The sequence below is a fragment of the Cydia splendana genome, chromosome 20 (assembly GCF_910591565.1).
Source record: "Cydia splendana chromosome 20, ilCydSple1.2, whole genome shotgun sequence".
NCBI classification, from domain to species: Eukaryota; Metazoa; Arthropoda; class Insecta; order Lepidoptera; family Tortricidae; genus Cydia; species Cydia splendana.
In genome coordinates, this window is record NC_085979.1 from 8,237,461 (window position 1) to 8,255,248 (window position 17,788).

Below are 17,788 nucleotides of genomic sequence, written 5' to 3' on the forward strand. Positions count from 1 at the left end.
GTGATCAGCTGTTTTTAAAAATATGGGTTTTGTGGATAATTACACAGCGAGCCTGACGGCGACATTTTACGAGATGATTGGTGAGTTTATTCTTGATTATTTTTATATACTTTGCAGTCTCAACAAGATTCATTTAAGGTCTTTCCTTAAAAAAAATTAGTTTTAATATTAGTTTTCAAACTCATGCTTATTGCGCCATTGTCCTGTAGAGGAACCGGTTTGCCAGTTGACGAAATATTTGTTCTCTTTTTGCAATATCTAATGATTTCCATGAGGAAACATTTTATCTTGATATAGATAAGTACCTACATATCAAATCACATGACCCAGAAATCAAATGCATGTTATTTGTAATGTGCCTAGTTTTGGCTAATTCATGTTTTAATAACTTAATTAACTACTTTTTGCACATATGGTAACCCTAAAATCAGCTACCATTATTATATTTTTCAGAGTTCTATATATATATTATATAATTATAGCCCCGATGATCATTTAAAAAGATATTTTAAACTTAAATAGATGTCGCATTCTATAGAAAAAGTGGGTGTCGCCATTGTCGGGTAGGCTAGTGTTTAGGATGTTAGCCAGGTAAGCTGAAGACACCAGTTCGTCTTGGCCACTAGTAGGCTTTTATTTTAGTACCTATATGACGTCTAGTTCAGTTTGTAATTTGTATAGGGTAATAGCATCAGTTCACCGTCCAGTGCCTGTTTCCGTCCACTTGGCGTAGTTGCATATATTCTAATTATACACAATTCTGTAGCAAATACGCCAACTGGATGGAAACAGGCACTGGATGGTGAACTGACGCAATTACCCTATAAAAATGTTACTACAAAACACAAATCAAAAAATATTTAATAAATTATGTTGATAGTTTTAAAAGAATATTATTAAGTTGCACTGATTTTTCTTAAGGCAAGCTTATAAGCTAAAAGCAAAACATGTTTAAAAAACCACATGACAAACACTTTGTGATATTGTGATTCTGATTAGTCACAATACAACAAAGAAGATTGTGACACAGAAAACATGTCTATTATTATTTATTATTATTCAGAGCCCACTGTGTCCCACTGCTGGGCAAAGGCCTCCCCCCTCTTTTTCCACTCGTCTCTGTTTAGTGCTGTCTGGCTAGGCTATGTCCTATGTCCATTATTTATTTTAAGTTAATCTGTTTCATACAAAATTGCTGACATGACCTCTGAATCATGTAAAGCCTAACCTGATCACGCGCCATATTGCGGAATTTCACTGGAACTAATTTTTGAACGGTCACCCTATCATGAGAATAACAGCACCCTCTTGACAATTATCATATATTACTGGTCTTAGTACGTTTTCTATTGGGCATGCTTGTATGGAGAGGTATACATTTTAGGAATTGTTCCCAATTCTACAGATTTCTTTTCCAGATTCCCATGTCTACAGATTCCTATTTCTACACATTCCTATGTGTACAGATTCCCAATTCTACAGATTTCCATGTTTACATATTCCTAATTATACAGATTCTTAATTCTATAGATTTTCATGTCAACAGATTCCTTATTCTACAGATTTCCATGTCAACAGATTCCTAATTCTACAGATTTCCATGTCTACAGATTCCTAATCCTATTTTAACTAATGTCCTATTTAATAGATTTTCGATACCGTAAACGTCTTTAGGCTACGATAACCGCTTACCTACAGATGGCCCGTGTGCTTGTTTGCCATCATGAATTAGAATGACAGGCAATATTTATTTACATATTTTAATGTTGTTCTGTACAATACGCAAACGTTATAATTTTCAAGCAAAAATATTAAATCATACATTCTCTTTGCTTACAATGGCAATGGTGCAAGCAATGTACAAAAGTGTTTGCTTTGACGACTGTACAGTTAAATTAAAATTGAATTTGTTAATTGAAGAGATAGTTTTAAGTTAGAACATTATAATATTAAATACGTTATTAGAATAAAACTGTTGTTTTATAAATCAGTAAGGAAAACTGGGGACGATCGAAAATCCCTTTTTAATTTAGCCTAACATTTTTATTAGGTACCTACCTAGGTGCTAATCATGAAAAATCTGCTAAGATGGGTTGGGAATGTATAGTATGGGAATATGTAGTATTGGAATTCTGTAGTATTCGAAATCTGTAGTGTTGGAATTCTGTAGTATTCAAAATCTGTAGTATTGGGAATTTGTAGTATTGGGAGTCAGTCATGTTGGGAATCTGTAGGATTGGAATTATGTAGTATTGGGAAGCTATAGAATTGGGAATCTGTAGTATTGGAAATCTGTAGTATTGGGAATCTGTTGACGTGGAAATAATTCCATTTTAGGGTACAGCAATGCCATTTGGTATGGGTATTATACATGTCCACCTGAGTCCAAAACGCCCGGTAGCCAAATTGAACTCCGTGTCTGGGGGGTAGGAGGGGGGGCTCAATGTACAACGCTACCGGTGCTCAGAAAAAAAATTCTGGCGGATTAGTTTGGACCTTTCAGTCAAGTTTGGTGTCGTTTTCAGGTAACTAAATGATTCATTCCCCATACCAGTTTTTTAGGGTTCCGTAGCAAAATATGACGCAATCCTTAAAATAATAAACTTTTAGTAGTGACACAATGCAAACAAACCCGTATAGTTTTATATTTTAGTATTAAACTTGGTTTACAAAAAACTCTGTACGAAAGCCCATTTAATGCAGATTTTAAGAATATTAATATTTAATATACATTTGACTATTTTCCATGTGAAATAAAATAATTATTGCACGTACCTACTCGATTTTTGCCGGAGGCGCGCGGGCGTCGCTCGGTACGATATTTAAAAGATACTAATCCAGAACTTTCATTTTTTATTAGTCTATTTGTTTTTCAGATCATGCCTCTCTGTGAAAATAAATGAGTGTCGCAAGCATTCATTTACAAAAAAGGACAGACAAATCTAAAATTTGCCTCCTACCGAAACTGCCCCCAAACAACACTTAAGAGCAGTTTTACAGGCTGTTCATATTTGGGGGCAGTACCTAAAGAAAACGCAAAATATTCCTTGTCCATCTGAATGGGGTTGGCAGAAAGAAGAAGAAGCTTGGGTGCCACTGTGGACCCAAAGTCCTATATGGCTGCTCAAGCATGCCTAGAATTGATAAGGTGTCGGTGTGCATGAAATCTTGCAGTTCCAGGTGCAATTGCTTTAAACGGCAGCTCAAATATACCGAGCTGTGTAACTGTGGAGGGAGATGTAAATAAAACTTTCACAAATGTTTTATTATTGTCTTTATTTTAACAATCTTAGAGTTAGACCAAGAATAGTCTGCAGCGGATTTGATAGCCCACCGTGTTCCTTTAAACGTCAAACTTCTATGAAATTATGACGTATAAATGACACTTGCACTGCGGGGGCTATCAAATCCGCTGCAGACTTTTTTTGGTCCGACTCTACCTGACTTTATTTATAAATTGAAGATGGTTAAAAATCACACATTGAAGATGATTAATATTATAAAGCCAAAGTTTGTGAGTGTGTGTATGTATTTGTTACTTCTTCACGCTTAAGTGGCTTGACCAATTTTGATAAAATTTGGTATGAAAGTAGCTGATAGACAGCCTGAATTAACACATAGGCTACTTCTTTACCGCGGGTAACACCGCAGGGCGTAGCTAGAATATTAAGTGGATCTTCTATGGTCTTTTTGCCATCCCCTACGCTGAGTTGGAGATCGTCGCAGTACTTTCAATATTTTATTTTACATTGATAATAGTCATATTTATATTTATTGTTAATGTTTTTATAATCTGCATTAAATGGACTTTCAGACAGTATTTTTTATAAATCAAGTTTCATACAAAAATATTAAAATTAGAGGGTTTGATTGCATTTCATTACTACTAAAAGTTTATAATATTTTAAGGATTGCGTCATATTTGCTACGGAACCCTAAAAAACTGGTATGGGGAGTGAATCGGGCACGGGCACGCCGGGAGCTTTGTACTTTGCCCCCCCCCCCCCCCCCCCCCCCCCCCTGACACAGAGTTCAATCTCTGACAGGCTTAGGTGGACGTGTATAACATTCGTACCAAATGACATTGCTGTACCCCAAAATGTCATACTACTTCCCAATAGAAAACGTACTATCTGGCTTCAGCTGTAAGTAGGTACTGATCTGCCATTGGAAAGTTTCCGAAAATGCGCAATTGTCACAATGAAAAATTTCAGAATTTTTTCAGTTTTTTGTATGAGGATCGCAATTTATGCCGAAACCGAAACTTCGGCTAGACACTACCGAAAATACAGTTTACACAGTGCTGCACAAGTTGGACTTATTGCAATCCTTAATATCTAAACAATTTATCTAAGTATCTACATAAAAATATATTTCGCAAGTAGTAAATTATAAATGAAATGTATTATTTGCTAATCCGTCAAGTGGACGGAAACTGACGCAAATGGATTATCCATGATTAGGAGGGTTATCCAACGCGTTTTTGTAAACTGTACACTACTATATGCAACAGGGGCTTCAGCTAACTTTTTAGGGTTCCGTACCCAAAGGGTAAAAACGGGACCCTATTACTAAGACTCCGCTGTCCGTCCGTCCGTCTGTCACCAGGCCCCAATTTCACCACGGTGACAGGTGCGACAATTGAAAAATCACTGTTGCTGACGTCACAGGCATCCATGGGCTACGGTTACCACTTACCATCGGGCGGGCCGTATTCCTGTTTGCCACCATCATTGTATTATTTAAAAAAACTTTATTATATCGGAAAAAACAGATATTTCTTTTGCGAAGTTTCTGACAATTGTCAAGATTTAGAAGAATTGTAGGTAATTCTTGACAGGTAATGAGTTATATGTCGGAATTTCGTGACAATTGTAGTGTTTCTTGTGACAATTGTCATAAACTTAGCAAGAGAAATATCTGTTTTTTTCGATATAATAAAGTTTTTTTAAATAAAACAATGATGGTGGCAAATAGGAATACGGCCCGCCCGATGGTAAGCGGTAACCGTAGCCCATGGATGCCTGTGACGTCAGCAACAGTGATGTTTTACAATTGTCGCACCTGTCACCGTGGTGAAATTGGAGCCAGGCTGTATCTCATGAACCGTGATAGCTAGGCAGTTGAAATTTTCACAGATGATGTATTTCTGTTGCCGCTATAACAACAAGTACTAAAAAGTACGGAACCCTCGGTGGGCGAGTCCGACTCGCACTTGGCTAGGGTTTCTGGTTTAATTTCTCGACCCACGGGAATTCTCGACCAAGATTTCTCGAGTATCTCGAGAAATTTTGAAAGTTGCAAAAAACACCATGTTATTTGATTTTTTTTTGGCTTTTTTACAAATCAGACTCAATGAAATCAATAATCAAATTTGGACAATTTTTGTCACCATAAATTGCACTTAATAATCAAAAATACAACAACAAAAAAAACTATAGGTGCAGGCGTGCGCACCGGCGGCGTGTTATGCTATAGTGCCTGGTATAGTGGTATGGTATGGTCCTATAATTCGTTCTTTTAGCATTAGTAAGAAGATAAGTGATCTTGACGTGTCTTTTTATTGAAAAGCACTTTTGCAAATCAAGCAAACATATACATTTACATTATTTTGCTTTCATAAGTAATAGTTACTAATTTTTTAAAGCGTTTTTCAATAAAAATACTTCATGAATGTCATGATATATAGTTCAAAAGTTTCAAAACATTAAAATCGGTTGCAACTAGAACGATAGGGAACGGGGGAGGGGACCAAGGTAGTTTTTTATTTGGTTGGTTAACTACCTAATAAATGTTTTAAGTACCTGAAAATGTAAAAAAACATTGTTCATATTTATTTAACTACCTAAAGAAATACATTAAAGACACATCATGTGTTATACGCGTATTTTCTTTTTATTTATCACAAGAGATTTATTTCTCGAGTTCTCGAGGCATTGAGTATTTTTTTCCCGTCTCAACTTAGGACAAATTTCTCGAGATTTCTCGCCTCGAGAATTCTCGACCAGACACCCTATACTTGGCCGATTTTTTACCTAATCTCGCGCTATGCGCAATTAATACATCCACTAAAGTGGTTTGCCAAGTTTTTTCCTTAATCATATTGTTTCATTTTAATTTTATACCGCTAGGAAGGAAACATACATTTGTTTCAAGGTTATACAATACGCAGTTACTAATGGATTCACTATATAGTGTTTGATAACAAAGTAAACTATGTTTATATGGGTGGTATTCCATCTGTATATATTGGTCCAATATCATTGCGTCTCACTCTCTCATTTATTATTATTTATTATTACTATTATTACTATTCGGAGATCCAACAGCTGTTAACATGTTAATAGGTTTTATAAATGTGATACAAGAAGCCAATTACAGGTTCTCACCAGTAAATACAGATTAACAAAAACAATTGGTGGTTAGCACTATTGCACTACACATACATTTCAACGCCAAAGGCAGAGTAGCAAATTTTGAATTCGTATTACTAAAGAAGATTCAAAAGAAATACAGATTAACAAAAACAATTGGTGGTTAGCACTATTGCACTATACATTCATTTCAACGCCAAAGGCAGAGTAACTAATTTTGAATTCGCATTACTAAAGAAGATTCAAAAGAAATAAAGAAAAAACACAGCACAATGAAATTTCACATTCCACTAAGCCATGCTCATTTAAAGAACTCCTCTGTCAGGATACGCCGCACAGTTTGGATGTTGCTGTTGAAAATATCGATGTCATGCTCCTTCGTGAATTTATTTAGACATTTACTAGCACGTATCAAAAAACTGTTCTGTCTGTAGTTACGCGAAGCATTTGGAACAGCAAGGGGTCGAAAATTTCTTGTAGATTTGGATGGAATACTGAAAGAGAGCTCAGTTAAGCAAAATATGAGACAAGATACACATTGAACAAAGAAATTGGACAAGTGGAATATCAGCAGCGGTCGGCAACAAGCGGCCCGCGGGCCGCATGCGGCCCGCGAACCTCTCCCTTGCGGCCCGCGAGCTTCCCTGGCTATTTTGTATGTAATATTGACAAACGACAATGTCTGATAAAGTGATAAATATTAACAAAGTGCGGCCCGCGTCAACTTCGGTAACTACTATTTGGCCCTTGGCTGCTAAAAGGTTGCCGTCCGCTGCCCTAGAGGCCTGCGCAAACCGGCGGAACGCAGAGCAGATCACTGCCGCGGCATGCCGCCGCGTGTACTATATCACAAGGGATTATTGACTAGTGTGCACGAGTTCTTCCCCGTCGTCCCGGCGCTACTCCGGCGCACTCGGGAGGCCTCGGCGCATGCCGGGGGATGCCGCGGTATGCCGGCGCCTACCGCCGCGGTATCCTCTAGCGAGCTCCTCGATGCCGCGGAGTAATAATCCTCCGTGACTCCGAGGTCGGTCTCAAAGCATTTAAATTTATGCAGATAATTGAAATAGGGAAGAAAGAGCATTGATAATTTGAAAGTGATCTGCGCTGCGCTCCGCCGGTTTGCGCAGGCTTTAGGTATGCAACTATGCACTGCAGCAAAATATTTTAACTGTAAACCATCTGTAAACCTTATGTTCATAGATATAAGGTACACATTATCAAGCTGAATACGTACATAAGGATCTTCTTAAATATGTGTATGTCGGGAATCGTGGGCGTATCATACAATCGGCAGCGCATCAGAACCTTCAATCGTGGATGACGAGGGCCTTCAATGAAATACGATGTTCAACTCACAATCTTTACTGCACAAGACTCATTACAAATCACAGCACGCGTTTCTTATCTTAAGCAAACCAGTGGATTAGACCCAGGAACCTGGAACCACAGACGTCGTTCTCCCGTTAGTTCTCATCGTGCTCTCTTGAAGAATGATTGACAGCATAACTTCAATTGTTCTCGACTTAAATTGTTTTAACAGCGCACTCTATGACGCCTTGGCGGAACTGCGTCGAACGCCACTCAGGTGTACGTAACACCCTAGTTTGCTCTATTTGTCAAAGGCTGCGCGATAAAACGCCTCTTAAAGGCGATAGATGGCACATTTTAGCCATTCTCCGACATGTATATACAGGGTGTTTGGTACATCGTTTGCCAAATGAAAACGGCAGATAGGTTGAGTCATTTGCTATCTTCCCAGGCCTAGAAATTTTTAATTTTGCGCACTTTTTTTTTTCAGCTCTATGCCAGTTTTTCGTAAATTTTAAATTTTTACTTGCGCAGTAGTAGCAAAAAAATGGCCATTTTTTTTTCTAGGCATGAGTAGATAGGAAATGACTCAACCTATCTGCCGTTTTAATTTGGCAAACGATGTACCAAACACCCTGTATATGTACATTCTTTTGGTTCCATAAGTAATAGTTACTATTTTTTAAAGCGTTTTTCGATAAGAAGTCTTGTCAGCTTTGTTTACTCTTTTTCTAATACTAAAATAAGTTTTTGGCAAAAATTTCATTTTTGGTACAAACTTTTATCGCTGACTGTACTTTTCTTACGACAGACAACTAATACTCATCGAGACAATTCTAAAAACCCCTAACACAATTAGGTTGCGTTGTTTCATCACAGAGTTCCTATGGCCACCACCTGTCTCCATCATCAGATCAGTTCGACAGTACCATATTATTGTATTGTCATCAGAACTACATACAGCTGCCAATTTTCATGACGCTACGAGCCTTGGAAGATGGTTAAATTAGTTACCTTAGATTCCATTACATAGTTACATACAGGTCGACCTAATAAAATGGTACACCACTACTAACTAATAACTTTATTGAATACATACTTATTATATTGAATTTAAAATCGATTAAGTAGTAAATATTATTCCAAAACCGCGATAGGAATCCATTTTACTTAACGATCGATTGTTTCTAGTTTAATTTCTAACGTCACAGAGCCACACAGCTTGATAATTGTTTGACAAGCATATTTGAACCTTATGTTTATGGACACAAGCCTCCAATTGAAATGTGTCTTTCGGTTTATTATAAGATTTATAAGCAACTGAAACTAATATAAACCAGCTAACAAATTAATCAAATTATGGTAGACGGTTCGCAGAAAGGAAGCGGGGGCATTGACGTATATCTCAGGACGGGCCTTACGGGCACTAAAAATGGTACTAGTTCAGCGGTGTCACTCACGAATTCGAGCCAATCGTGCAGTCTAACGCAACTAGTTGCGACCAATCGCGCGCGTGATGCGAACTCATGAACCAATCGCGTTGCAGCGGTGTCACACCGCTGTACTGGCCCCATTCATGCCCCATCCATTCTTATTGCCCGCCAGTCGTGAGATATACGTCAATGAGCGGGGATCTACCGCGAAAATCGAAAACCTACATCTCGTTATCTGTCTCTATCGACTCTTGATCGCTCTCTTCCATCGATAGAGGCAGATAACGAAATGTAGGTTTTCGAATGCGGTAGGCCTTCTGGACCACGATATATAGCGACATCAGCCGTAACGAAATCTGGGGGCACGGCAGTGCCCCCGCCAAGTCGAGCAATACAAAGAGGCACGGCCGTACCATCCTTTTCTCGAAGCAATTCAGGCCATTTTCGACGTCCTGTAATTTTGTGCTGGCTAAAGCTAGAACCCTGAATTTTCAGTGACATATAGGGGTTAACATTAGGGATGTAGAGACTAGTCGCCGACTAGTCGGGAAAGCCGACTATCCGGTCACATTTGTAGTCGGCGATTAGTCGGCGACTATAGTCGGCAAAAATGGCCGATTAGTCGGCAGTTTATTAGTGAAAGAAAATTAGGAAAAGAAAATCAACAGTCGATATTTGCCATATGTTTTATGTCTGTTTTACCAAAATACCTATTCAGGGTGCAGACGAAAACTTTTGTTCATATAATATTGACCGTTTGATCGTTATCGTATGTTGGTGCATGGGCTGGTGTTTTCCTCTACAGGTTGATCTCAACTGATTCTCGTGTAATTTCATGGCCAAGTTCTATAGTTAAATAATTTTATTATTATTTAGTTATTGTTTTTTTTAAATGGTGGAGCCATGGGGAACTGTTAATGTTATTGCAAAATTTAGAGACTTATAAACAGGGCACGTTGCTCGCAAAGACGCTGACCACAGGGGATAGGTTCTTAACTGGCGACTATGTACGGGAAATAGAGCCTTGGAAATACCTCCTACAAGTTATACTGACGGTCTGCTCAGGATCGCAAAATAAAAGAAAGACAGAAATTGATAGAGGATTCTTGTGATAGGTCTTTGAACCTGTAGAGAACACCTTTTAGCCAAGCTAATATGATGAATAGCGCTACCAAAGGAGCAAAACTATTGTTTTTCACCTGAAATTATACGAAACGAATGATCTGGCCGACTAGCCGACTAGTCGGCCGACTAATCGGCCATTCGAGCGCCGATTAGTCGGCTAGTCGGCCAAATCAATAGTCGGTACATCACTAGTTAACATGCTTAACATTCAATTTGAACTTGTAGTTTAAAAATTATTTTACGTCAAAGTTCCTTAATTAATTTCGACACTGACACACTCACCGATCATCATAAGTAATTCTAAGGTACTTCTAGCATACCCACAAGCTTTAAAATTTAAACATAGGTAGTTTTCAGTGTATCAAGCCATAGAAAACCTATAGTTATTTGTACAACAAGAGATCAAAGTTTGATATTTCTTCGAGTGCTTATTTTGAGTCCCGTGCAAGCGAAAGATTCTATAATAGATCTAATTTAGAATCTTGAGCGTAGTAATAAGGGATTCAAAAGCGCACGAGATGTACTTAAATAACTTTGATCTCGTGTAGTACACAAAATTTTTCACCCTAAGCAGTGAGAACATACCTAGAGGGACAGAGATAATAGAACCCAAGTATATCGAACTTGTATTAGACCCCGCATGTTGAAATGACATTTGACTATAAAGGTCACTTGAATGTCATGTTGTCTCATTCAGTGAGCAAAATCGCATTTTGCTCACTGTTTTTAAGAAGCAAAGTACCCTTGTTCGAGCTGCTGAGGTGAAAAAAATATTGCAATATCAGTCACGTTTTAAAGATCTAAGAACTGCATAAGTAAGTTTGTAATTCCATATAAATATATGCTATTACAAAGTTACTGTTGCAGTTAATACAAATAGTAGGTAAAGTAAAGGTACACTACGATGTACGATGTGAGTATGAATGAAGATGTGTTTAGTTATGATATGTGTATACATTGTATAGGTGTGAGTACTTACCCGAAAACAAGGACTGCTTACAAAAAGAGATGAGATCCCATTAAAAACATTACATGTAAAAAGGTGCAAGTCTCGCAACACTACAAAAAAGTTTTGAGATGTAATGTGAAACCAAGTCGGTTATTTTAATCAGTGCTAGTAATACATATAATGACTTGGCAATCGCACATAATGCTTTACTCGTACCGTACTCGTAAATAGGTGTAATGCTCAAACTGCAATTTTATTAGCGCTAGCGTTATGTTCAATTAGAAGAATTTTTAATAGGTGACGATGATCCTTATGTCATTATGCAGCCGTGCGATTGCCAGGTCATTATATGTATTACTAGCACTGATTAAAATAACCGACTTGGTTTCACATTACATCTCAAAACTTTTTTGTAGTAGAAGTATTGCGAGACTGGCAACTTTTTACATGTAATGTTTTTGATGGGATCACTTTTTCTTGGACCCTTAGAACCCAACCTCCCTGAATCCGATAGCATACATAAACTGTTATCAGTTAATTCTCCCTAAATCTGCATGGTCACCCTTGGAAACGGCTCTAACGATTTCGATGAAATTTGCTATATGGGGGTTTTAGGGGGCGAAAAATCGATCTAACTAGGTCTTATTATTGTTTACTTTCTAAAACCATATTTGTATATTTACATTAGTTATGTTCTATTTAAGTGTATTATCAATGTTATAATTTTGGATAATTTTAAAGAAATAAATATTCATATTATTATCTCTGGGAAAACGCGCATTTTTAAGTTTTTATATGTTTTCCGAGCAAAGCTCGGTCTCCCAGATTTTATTAGTAATGTACCTATGAATTGCTCGTGGAACAAGAAAAATAGAAAATTATAGAGATGCAACGGATAGTTGTTTGGCCGGATACCGGATACCGGATATTCGGCCTGAACATCGGCCGAATATCCGGTATCCGGCCGCCGAATATTCGGCCAGCGGAACAATACCTACATTTCGGTTTTTCAGGTGCGCATTCTGCAGGTTTGACCTGTTTCCTAGTAAACGTTCGCGCGGACACATTTCTAGGTTCGAAATGAGTGCACGTGCAAGTCAGTGGAATGTTTAAATTGTTTTAAAATAATAAACAAGTACGATTATGATCAAGACTGTTTCTTAAATCCAATTAGTTTACTCCGAAATACGGATTGCAAACCGGATTGATTTTCAATCCGGCCGGATCCGGCCGGACTTTGGCATCAATCCGGCCGGATCCGGCCGGACCGGATCCGGTTAGGTATTTAGTGTTCTTATCTAGAGCACTATTTATATGACAAATAATACGCGGAGATAGCGAGGATGAATATTTACATATAATGAGAGAATATTTACAATGATTAATTACAATTGCATTTACAAATTAGATTTTAGCTTCCGTATCGTACGAAGGAAAATTTAGTTGTGAATGACATTGACTCGTTGTCTCGTTGACGTAGACGGTTTGTGGGCAGCCAGCATTGCGGTGCGCCACAGGACCCCCCTGGGAGAATCAGAGTCCTGCCTGTAAATGAGAAGGAAAGGTTACTTTCCGGCCAGACCGAGTGGTTCTCACCGGGACAACAGCTTGAGTAGGCTTAGCACTTGTGCCTGTAGGTGAAGCTGTGTCGTTCTGCATGTAGGCTGGTTTGACGCGGTCAATGGAGACTATCACTGGTCCTCGTAGTAAGTCCAGTGTGACGGTCTTGTCCGTTCTCTTTAGAACGCGATATGGGCCTGTGTATGGCGGTTCTAGTGATCCACGCAGTGTATCCTGTCTAAGGAAAACATGGCTGCATGAACTTAGGTCCTTGTGAACAAAGACTGACTTGTTTCCGTGCCTTGATGCGGGGACAGGTCTGAGGTGTGACATCTGGCGTTTCAACTGAGTGACAAAATCATCAGGCTGCAGGGTGTTTGAGGTATGAGAATGAAAGAACTCACCCGGGATGCGTAAAGGCTCACCGTACACCATCTCTGCAGCTGAGCATTTGATGTCTTCCTTCCACGCACTTCTTATGCCGAGTAGGACGATCGGCAACACCTCAGTCCACCTCGTGCTGTTGTGGGCCATGATTGCAGCTTTCAGGGAGCGGTGAAGACGCTCCACCATCGAATTGGCTTGAGGATGGTAAGCCGTCGTGTGACGCAGCTGTGCACCACAAAGCTCTGCCAAGACCTTAAACATACGTGAGGTAAATTGACGTCCTTGGTCAGTAGTTACGGTTTGAGGACAACCAAAACGCGATATCCAAGTATCGTAGAACGCATGGGCTACCGTTTCAGCCGTGATATCAGACAGTGGCTTTGCCTCCGGCCACCGTGTGTACCTGTCAATGGCTGTGAAAAGGTAACGGAATCCTGATGAAGGTGGCAATGGGCCAACCAGATCAATGTGAACATGACTAAACCTTTCTTCTGGTAATTTGAAATTTCCAAGAGGAGAGGAGGTATGACGTTGCACTTTAGCACGTTGACACGATTCGCATGCACGTACCCAGGTACCGCAATCTTTGCGTACAGATGGCCACACGAATCTCTGAGTAACAAGTTTGATTGTGGATCTCGTACCTGGATGACTCATGCCATGGATAGTGTTAAATATCTTCTGGCGATGCTGCTTGACGATAAACGGACGTGGCTTTGCTTGAGACGTGTCACAATATAAATAAACATTGGTACCTGGTATGGGTACTTTCTCAAGCTTCAGTGACGAAGATCGATTGGCAAGAAGTTCTTGTAGTTCTGGGTCTTCCTGCTGAGCTTGCGCGATGGCTTCGAAGTCTGGTGGCACGGCAATGGTCTCGATACGGGAGAGCGTGTCAGCGGTGATGTTGTCTTTCCCGGAAATGTGTCTGATGTCGCTTGTGAACTGCGAAATGAAATCAAGGTAATTGAATTGTCTCGGGGAACATTTCCTGTCTTTTTGCTGAAAGGCGAAGGTGATAGGTTTATGATCCGTATAAATGACGAAATGTCTGCCTTCGACCATGTAGCGGAAATGTTTGACACTTTCATATATAGCGAGCAACTCCCGATCATACGCGCTGTATTGCGTCTGTTGCCGTGTCATCTTCTTTGAGAAGAAAGCAAGTGGTTGCCACTGTCCTTGCACCAGCTGTTGTAAAACGCCGGCCAAGGCCGTGCTTGAAGCATCAGTAACTAGAGCGAGTTCTGCGTCCATAATGGGATGAGCCAGTAATGTAGAGTTCGCAAGACTAGACTTACAGTTCTGAAATGCCTCTAACTGTTGATCTGTCCAAGTTAGTGGAGACGAACTTTTCAGTTTAGCTCCAGATCGCCTGAAGATTGCTAAGGAGCAGTTTAAGGATATTAAAGTTAATTAAATGGCATATTTTTCAAGTTTTATGCGTTATATGAGAAACAAAGGGTATTTTTACAAATGTATTCATAAAACAACAATTTGAAGTTAATAAGAAATAACTTTTTAACAATAAAATAAAACTAAGTATTAAAAAGTGTCACATAGTCAATCTCAATTTAAAAATAAAATATGAAATCTAAGTCATTTATTAATTTTATTATAATTAATCATTCACATTCTGCTCAACTTTATACGTTTACAATAAAAATATAAATTTGATTAGATTCCAAAGCCTGTTAATGGGATAATTATGGGATGGGAAATGGAACTCCTTGAAAGGACAAGTTTTCGTAACTGTTCTTTGATGGAATTATTTGTAACGCTGACATCCATTCTAGTAAGTAACAAGATATTTTACTTTTAACCAAAATTGTATGAAATGCGTTCCAATATTATCTTGCTTTCATTTTTTATCCGTGAAAATTGGTTTATAGCCTAAATCACAAATAAATAAATAATTCATGAATAAATATTTGGGGACAATTTTATACAGATCGACCTACTCGTAGCCCCAAACCAAGCAAAGCTTGTAATATGGGTACTAGCTAGCTCTAGGTAGTACTACTAGGCGACGATATATATACGTATAGTATATTGATAAATCCATGCTTATATACGTAGAAAACACTCATAACTCAGGAACAAATATCTGTGCTCATCACACAAATAAATGCCCTTACCGGTATTCAAACCCAGGACCATCGGCTTCATAGGCACTCAAGGCAGGGTCACTGAATGGTCACTACTCACTAGGCCAGACCGGTCGTTACAAATTCCTTCCATGGCATCTCCATCCTTTAATGTTTACTTCTAATTATTTAAGTAATCGTCGTATCGTGCCGATTCGTGCCACTAACATGAAAGAAGAGGAAATCCTCTTCTGTTCTCAATCATCGTCATATTAAATATCTTCTTATTTTACTAAATTTGGATTTATTTATTCGTTCTTTATTCTGTTTAACTTCTTTCTTCTATCCGTCGCCTTTATCTCACTTAAAACGCGCAGTGGGTGCTGCGTGCGGTCTTTTTTTCTATTTTCCCGGATCCGGTCCGGATCAGGTGATTTCAACCGGATCCGGTAGCTCCTAAAAAGTGCCGGATCCGGCCGGATTACCGGATCCGCCGGACCGGATTGCAATCCCTACTCCGAAATCATGCAATGTTACTATCCGGTATCCGGCCGGATAGTATGTCACTATCAGGTATCCGCCCGGATATTGAAATTATGCCCGGATAGGCCGGATACCGGATAGTTACCGAATATCCGGTGCATCTCTAAAAATTAATATCCAAAACCGTAAACAAACATAACTTGTGTTGTCATGTTTGCCTGCATCGCTGCATACAAAGAATAATCTATCCACAATTATGATAAACAGCACATCTACCATTTTCATCGCTAGTGGCCTAGCGGTAAGAGCGTGCGACTTTCCGACAATCCGGAGGTCGCGGGTTCAAACCCCGGCTCGTACCAATGAGTTTTTCGGAACTTATGTACGAAATATCGTTTGATATTTACCAGTTGCTTTTCGGTGACGGAAAACATCGTGAGGAAACCGGACTAATCCCAATAAGGCCTAGTTTCCCCTATGGGTTGGAAGGTCAGATGGCAATCGCTTTCGTAAAAATTAGTGCCTACGTCAAATCATGGGATTAGTTGTCAAGCGGACCCCAGGCTCCCATGAGCCGTGGCAAAAATACCGGGATAACGCGAGGAAGAAGAGCCCTTGGTTTGGTAATTGTAACATGGTTGCAACGTAAGACGTAAGCGATATTCGTATTTTACTGTAATCGGTTTAGCCGTGACTTCTATGCTCACGCACGCTATAGCATTTTTAAAAACGTAGGTAACACCGGAACTGCGAAGGTTCGGTTGGAGGAAAGTGGAATAAGGACTTAACCTACGTTAACTGCCTAGTCCAGGGATCTCCAAACTTTTTGCCTGAGGGCCATATTGGGTCTCAGAAACTTTCGCGCGCGCCACCTTAGGTTTTTGCGCCGGGGGAGGGTGTCTGGTTGCTGCTGTTAGGAACAGTTCCACTCTCAATTAATGCTAAACCCCTGGAGCCTGGCTCCCGCGGGACGGACAGTGGGCACCGCTTTGGGTGTCGGCGGGCCGGATTAGAACGTGGCCCGCGAGCCGGGGTTTGGAGACCCCTGGTGGCTTAGTCAGTAGTGACCCTGTCTACGAAGCAGGAGGTTCTGGGTTCTAATCCTGATAAGAGCATTTGTGTGTGTTTTCTACGCTACTAATACGTTTATTAGGGTTCCGTACCTCAAAAGGAAAAAACGGAACCCTTATAGGATCACTCGTGCGTCTGTCTGTCTGTCCGTCTGTCACAGCCCATTTTCTCCAAAAGTACTGGACCAATTAAGTTGAAATTTGGTACACATATGTCAATTCGTGACCCAAAGACGGACATCTTATGTAAACAAATGAATTTTAAACATGGAGACCACTAAAAATTAAAAAATAATGTTTTTTATAAACTATATCGTGTTACATATCAAATGAAAGAGCTCATTTTGAGAATCTCAAATATATATCTTTTTTTAATTTTAAAATAAATAGTTTAGAGTTATTTAAGAAAATAACCAAAATATGACCCCCCCCCCCCCTTATCTCTTAAACTAAAAATAGTTCTTTACCTATAGATGACAGGAAAACCTATTAGAAGTATGCAGTCAAGCGTGAGTTGGACTAATTACTTCGTTTTTGATCCGACCCCTACGGGCTTTTTAAAGGCATTTCACTCGCGTTTCACATATAAAAAATACATTGTTAAAAATTGGGTAGTGTACGGAACCCTTGGAACGCGAGTCCGACTCGCACTTGGCCGGTTTTGATCCCTTTTTATTTACAATGGTGTTTTAGTTTATATTATCGTTTATATCTTTGAATGAAAATGTATGAAAAAATATAACAAAATCTAATATATTTTGCTAAATTTAACTGTAGACTTGACTAAAACATTCTTTTTTATAAAAGTACATAATTTGATATTTGCTAGATCTACCTACGTTGCGCAGCGATGTTTATAATAAGTACCTAATTTACCTATGGTTTAAATCTAATTTGATTTTACTTCCATATGAAAAAAAAATTTGAACGTACGATAGAACTATGTCAATAGTCCCTAATATTTTACTTAGTTTAAAAGCGTTAAGAAAGGTAAGCAAACTTCACATGT

The 17,788-nt window shown here is 39.1% G+C and overlaps 1 protein-coding gene across 1 annotated transcript in view; it reads left to right on the forward strand.

Moving 5' to 3' along the window:
• Positions 1–9,266, forward strand: part of LOC134800753 (divergent protein kinase domain 2A) — a 77,425-nt gene extending 68,159 nt beyond the window's left edge. The window contains exon 4 of the mRNA XM_063773294.1: positions 9,095–9,266. The gene's annotated coding sequence lies outside the window, so the exon portion shown is untranslated. The remainder of the gene's footprint in view (positions 1–9,094) is intronic.
• The last annotated feature ends 8,522 nt before the right edge of the window (positions 9,267–17,788 follow it).